Raw genomic sequence first — 6143 nt, 5'->3', positions numbered from 1 at the left:
ATTCATAGGAAATGCAGATACATCATTTGCCTAACCAGTCACTGCACTTCATTAAACAGGAAGCAGGGCCTTGGCTATCCCCAGGGATTGGCATTCCCTTGGGATTATCATTCCTGCTCACTGGATTACTCTCCTGCTTCTGCAGATGAAACTTGGAAAATTATGGATAAAAATGGAAGTAAGCACAATTAAAAGTTATTATTTAGTCACCTTGCTCTGAATCTGAGTCAGGATGAGAGCAGTGTCTGTACATAGCCTGGCAGGACTGGTTGTGTGGTGGTGAAAGGCCATTTGAGAGCCTTTTCTGTCACTGCCTTCATAAACATCCTCTTCTCCTTCATTTACTTTACAATGTGGAAATTTAGAGAGATTTACCTGAAATCTTCGTAGAAATACTTTTTCTCTAGAATGGGCTTGTGACTGTTAATCTTACCTCTGTGTTCTCTCAGTGCCTGTCTGTGTGGTATACTTTGTTGGAAGACAGTTCTTCCTCTTCCTTAACCTTAGAAACCCTTCTTGTATTTGGCTGATCTTTCAGGTAAAACTTTCTAGCAGTCTTGACTTCTTTTCCTGAAGCTGCTTTACAGGGTAAGGCTAGTTTGGGTATCAATTTGAGGGATTGTTTTCATAGTACTTTGGTAATCATAAGTGGGAAAATGTTAAACCTCATGCCAATTAGCCTAATGGATGGGAAACTTGATCATGGCAAGGGAGGAGTGGATTTCCCTACTTCTGCTTTATGAATAATTTGCTTATCTGAAAAGAAAGAAAATCCAGTAAATCCTACAGCCAATGCTACTATCCTAATAGGTGGAGATTCTCCCAAAATACAGAGGAAAAACAGGGAAATTATGAAACATTACAATGCTGAACTTGACTATTTGATTTCTGGTTGGAACTGGTGGAGTCTTCTGGGGACTCAAATTATTTTTAGTCCAATTTTGTCAGCTTTCTTGTGCTTTTTCTTCAAAGCCCTTGTAATGGTAACAGAATCTGTATTAGATAGACTGCTCCTAAAATACAGCATCATTTCCTTGCTCTTGAGATACTAGAACATGCTCACTTGTGCAATTTCTGATCTCCAAGGATTGCTGGAGTTTGTGTGACTCGAATAGGAATGACACAGAACTTCCTCCGTATTCGAATTTGAAAACCTTTAGATGTCTGAACTCATCCAGCTATCCAAGCCAGCAGGCAAATGGAGAAACCTTTCCAGCTTTCAGTGTAGGTAGGAAGCAGAAGGAGTAAATGTTGGCCCAAAGGGCTACAATAAATAATGAGAGCTCTTCCAAGTATATCAGGGGAAAGAAATACAATAGAGAGGGTAGGCCCATTAATAAATTAGGAGAGAGCTGGAATCAATGGTGATTCTAAAATGGCTGAGCTACTTAAGTTTTGTTGGGGGTTTTTTGTTGTTTGTTTTTGTTTGGTTGTTGGTTTTTTTTTTTTTTAATTGGTCTTTAAGAAGAAAAATATAGAAATGGAATATGGACCATTAGGAAGTAATGAGCATCTTGGCACCCTGGCTGTTGATGTAAAGCAGATAAGGGAACACTTGAAAGAATGGATAGCAGCAAATCAGCAACTGCAGCTGATGAGCATCCTGGGATGTTTGGCTGCTGAATTCACTGAACTGCTGGCAGGTGTTTTGAAAAGTTGTGGATTAAACAGGCAGGTCCTTCACTGTAAGTCTGTATCAATAGCTCTGGGATGCCTTGCAAAGCTATCAGGAGCAATCCCCACAATCACCACTTTACACAGCCATCATATTCTCCATTTGAAGAGGTGCTAAGATGAGATGCATGAATTTCAAATGCTCAAGTTCAGAAATTGGCTGGTCTCACACGTGCCCAAAAAAGGTCTAAGACCATTATCAGTGACCCTTCTAGCCACCCTGCTTTTCCTTTCCTCAAGCATAAACTCAAACTGTTATAGACACTTATGGGTCACAGCATACTTCCTTACCTGCATATTAAGAGGTAAAACAAGGAAATGTTTGGTTGGAAATAGGAATTGCTATCAAGATGAAATTTGAACTTAGACTTGCACAGTAACTGCTCAGAGGACTTGATAGCGCTGCTGAAGTCCAGCAGTGAAGTCCAGGCATAGTTTCCATTTAAAACAGGGGTCCCAGAGGAAAAAATCATCCATTTATGGTCAGTGAGGAAGCAGGTTTGGCCTACCATAATTTATTAATAAATCACTTGTGATAATGCCCAGGGACACAAACACTGGTGTGTTAGAAAAGGCTCTGAGCAGAGGTTGAGTAGGGACACTCAGCTGTCTCATCTCTTCAGTAATGGAACTCTGGTTCAAGGCTAAGGCTCCTAGATCCCAGTAATGAATATAATTAGTTCTAATAATGGGTGAGGTGATACTGGCAAATGACAGACAGGAGGGTTCAGTTGGATTCCTACGGCCCTGTTCTTGTTAATGCAAAGGTCCTTCTACATTAGTCTGGCAGTGCAAAGAGGTCTGGAAGATGAGGAGTTAGGAGGTTACCCTGTGGGTCTCTGGCTGGAACAATTGTCTCTGCTCATCTAAAAAAGCTGGAGGGAATCAAATACCAAGCAAATACAGGGGACTGAAATCTCCATAAATCAGTATCGTGCCTTTGATTGCAATGAAGTTATGCTGATCAAGGCCAGCTGAGGACTTGGTCCAGGGAATAAATTATTTTTGCCCTTGGTGTGTAAGTCCAAAGTCAAGTCCTTTGTATGACTTGTCCCATCCAGTGTTAGAGAAGGTCATATTTTGCCTCCTTCTCTCCACCTGGGCTGTCCGGATAAACAGTATTTCCCCATTGCATTCTCAGTCCCTCACGCTTCACCAGAATTAAATTCATCATTCATTTTTTATGGTTTATACATAGCAGTAATTTATGTTTTCAAATATATTGAGGTCACACTTTAGCAGAAAAAGACTGTTTCACATTTAAATTGAAGACATGTTCATTCCATTAAACAGAGATGTTTTGGATAATTTTAAAAGGCTAAAAGTAGTATAAAGTAACATTAAAATAAAATTTGAGAGATGTAATTACACCTAATCCTACCATAAAATAATCAATACTGCATTACATTATTTCTGACTTCCCCAATTATAGCCTTTTTTTGTTAAGCTTTTGAATATTGATGAGGTCAGGGTGTCACAGTCGACTCTCTGAGGTCTAATGGAGGTGGAATTAAGGTGATGTCCTCTCCTATTATGTCAGCACGAGGTGTGTTCTATACTTTCTCAAACTGGAGTGATAACACGGCATCAGAAGAGGATACCTTGGCAACGTTTCTTGAGCTGATATTAGGCTGATACTAAGTAAGTGCTGACTGGGAAGGTGGAGGTGCTGTCTCCCCATTGCAGACCCACTCAATTATATATGCCAAGAGGCAGAGGAGGTGATTTTCACATCAACAGAGATCATTAACAGCTAAAAGACCAGTGTGTGTGAGGTGACAAGAACCAGTTCAGCCAGGGCTTTCTGTGTTGTCTCTGCTCTCTGAGGGAGATTGAAGAGGCATTTTGAATTGCAGCAGTTTGTTCCTCTCTCTTCCCCTTTAGACCTACCCCTCACACGACGTATCCCTCACTCTAAAACAGTCCAACCAGGTTGCAAAGCATTCACCTTTATTTTTCCTGTTTTCTCAGAAGGATATAGGTCCATCTGCATCTGAGGGAGTGTCACCCTCCAGCTCTCAGCTGCAATGGATCTACTTTTGACCTGGTCAATGCTGTTATTCATTTAGGCATCTTGGAGTCATCAGTGGATTTTAATTTGGGAATTCTTTCTGTGTACAGAAAAAACCCCACCTGCCTGGAGATAGCTGTATTTTCTTGTTTCAGTGTGTATGCTTCTTACTATTTTCATACTTTGGGCTAGGGCAGTCTAGCATTTAAAGTAAGGGATGAAATACTGGGTGGGCCATGTTCTGCACCCAAATTTCTCATAATGCACTGTTTTGTGCCTTTATGTAAACAGTTCAACATTTAACCTAGGGAAGGGGCTGGGATCTGAAGAGACATTCAACCACAACCTTAGGACTCATATTTTGCTTTCTGGGTTTATGTCTCTCCATCCATACAATCAGCATAAGGATTTTTTTACTGAGATCTGTTTTGCACAATGGATCCAAAAAGAGGTTTCTATGCTTTTAATAAACTCTTTGAAGAAAGGCAACTACATGTCATTTTCCAAATAATAAGGGTGGAATTTTAGAACAGAATCAAATTGAGCAGTACCACTGCATTATCCCTTTTACATTGCCACAGCATCCTCAGATTACAGAGCTCATAACAAAAGGAAAGATAATGAACAGGGCCCTGTCATTACCATTAATAATAAAAACAATATAATGTATTTTTTAAACTTTTCTCAATGCAACACCAGCCCAGTCATCCCAACATGCAGATTATCACATCTTCCCAAACATATGTACATACACATAGCTGAAAGTGTCAGCAGGGAAAACGTGCAAAATACAATTCAGATGCTGGACCTAGCCCACCAACTGCATTTCTCCAGAGGGATCAGTGCCCTCCAGAGGGGCCAGTCCCCTCCCATGCCCCTTCCCACACAGCCACTGCCCAGGCCTCCTGGCTGCCTATTAAGTTGTGGTGTCCCTTACACCTGTGCTGGCCCTGGCCTGTGGCCATACGGGTGCCCCTGACCCTCATCAATTCTGCTGTACCAATTGTTTTTTTGTTCCTGGTACCCTTTCCCACATACACCAAACTCTCTGCTTTCCCCTTCTCTCACCCCCTGCCATTTACTCCACTCACATAATTTTGTACCTGCTTTGAAATCTAATTGTTAAAGCTCTTGGTAGAAGGTGGATTTTTGCCCCAAAGCAAACTGACAGTGGCCCTCCCTCTGCAGACACAAGACAGCCCCGCTCTCCTGATTAGCCTGAATTGCTTTCAATTGACTAACATAACAAGCTGCTGCTGCTTTTTCTTTTTTTTTTTTTAATTTGAAAATGGAAGGGATACTATTAGGAAATTTACATTTGCGAATATGATATTTAATTAGCAATATTAATAAATTAATAGAACTAAAGGACCTTGTTGAGACTCCAGATTAATAAAACATGCTCTAGCTGAGTAAATGAGGTGAGCCAGGCATGGGTTGCCCATAGAAGATACAGGGGAAATCTCACTCATGAAATACCCCTTAAAAAAGGAATGGGGGACAACAGAGAATTGGGGGAAAGCTTTTTCTATCTTACAGTATCTCTCATGATTCAATACTAACCCTTTCCCTAGTATGCCACAATATTTTTGCAGGAAATTAGGTACAGGTTCTCTGTCTACCTTTCTCTTTGACCTGCCAAGAAACTGAATGAGTCAGTGGCAGGGAGTGATGCTTGGAGCTCTAAGGTAACAGCGAGGACAGTGCAGGGCAAATGCCCAGGAATATTTGGTCAGATCTGTAGAAAGCAATAAAGGAGACTTAGAGCATTTTCTGATCTGATCCTCTGCTGAACATGGAACACACAGCGTCACTTGGCTATGACTGTGTCCAGCTTGGTGTCTGCAGGGCTCTCGGAGGGTTTTGGCTCAGAGGGACCCTCAGTGTGTGGCACACAGAGCAGGTCCATGCAGGAGCGCTGTCTCAGTGCAGGCTCGAGAAGGGGTGCAGTGCAGTAATGCCATTGTGGCCTCAGCTGAGAAGAACAACCACACTAAGCAAAGGTCTGGAACAGCATGAAATAAATTGCTGTGAGGTTCATGGGTGTCAGACCCTGCCAGGTGTCCCAGTCTTCATGTATATCTGTCACTGCTTTGTGGCTTGGGTGCTAACCCAAACTCGGGGCCAGTCCTCTGCCACTCACTGATTCACCAGTCTGCAGGGCACTTCAGTATGTTGTAATTTAGGGACAACATTTCTGCGCCAAATCTGCCCTGGAAAAAACTTCTCAGAAGAATGTGGTACAGTCCTTTCCTATACTACTTCATTAGTGTGCATATACTGGGAGGTCAGGACTCCATGGATCCAGTCAAGCAGGAGGCTGCAGTGCCAGGTGACTTCAGTCACTTAATCTGTCACTAAGTCTGGGACAGAAAGAAGAATGCGATTCTCTGTAGTCTATAGATGTATGTGGAGAAACCTTTGCAGTGTAATGGCTCAGAACCATCAACTGCATGGA

The sequence above is a fragment of the Melospiza melodia genome, chromosome 26, assembly GCF_035770615.1.
Source record: "Melospiza melodia melodia isolate bMelMel2 chromosome 26, bMelMel2.pri, whole genome shotgun sequence".
NCBI lineage: Eukaryota > Metazoa > Chordata > Aves > Passeriformes > Passerellidae > Melospiza > Melospiza melodia.
Note: the sequence above shows the minus strand (reverse complement) of the source record.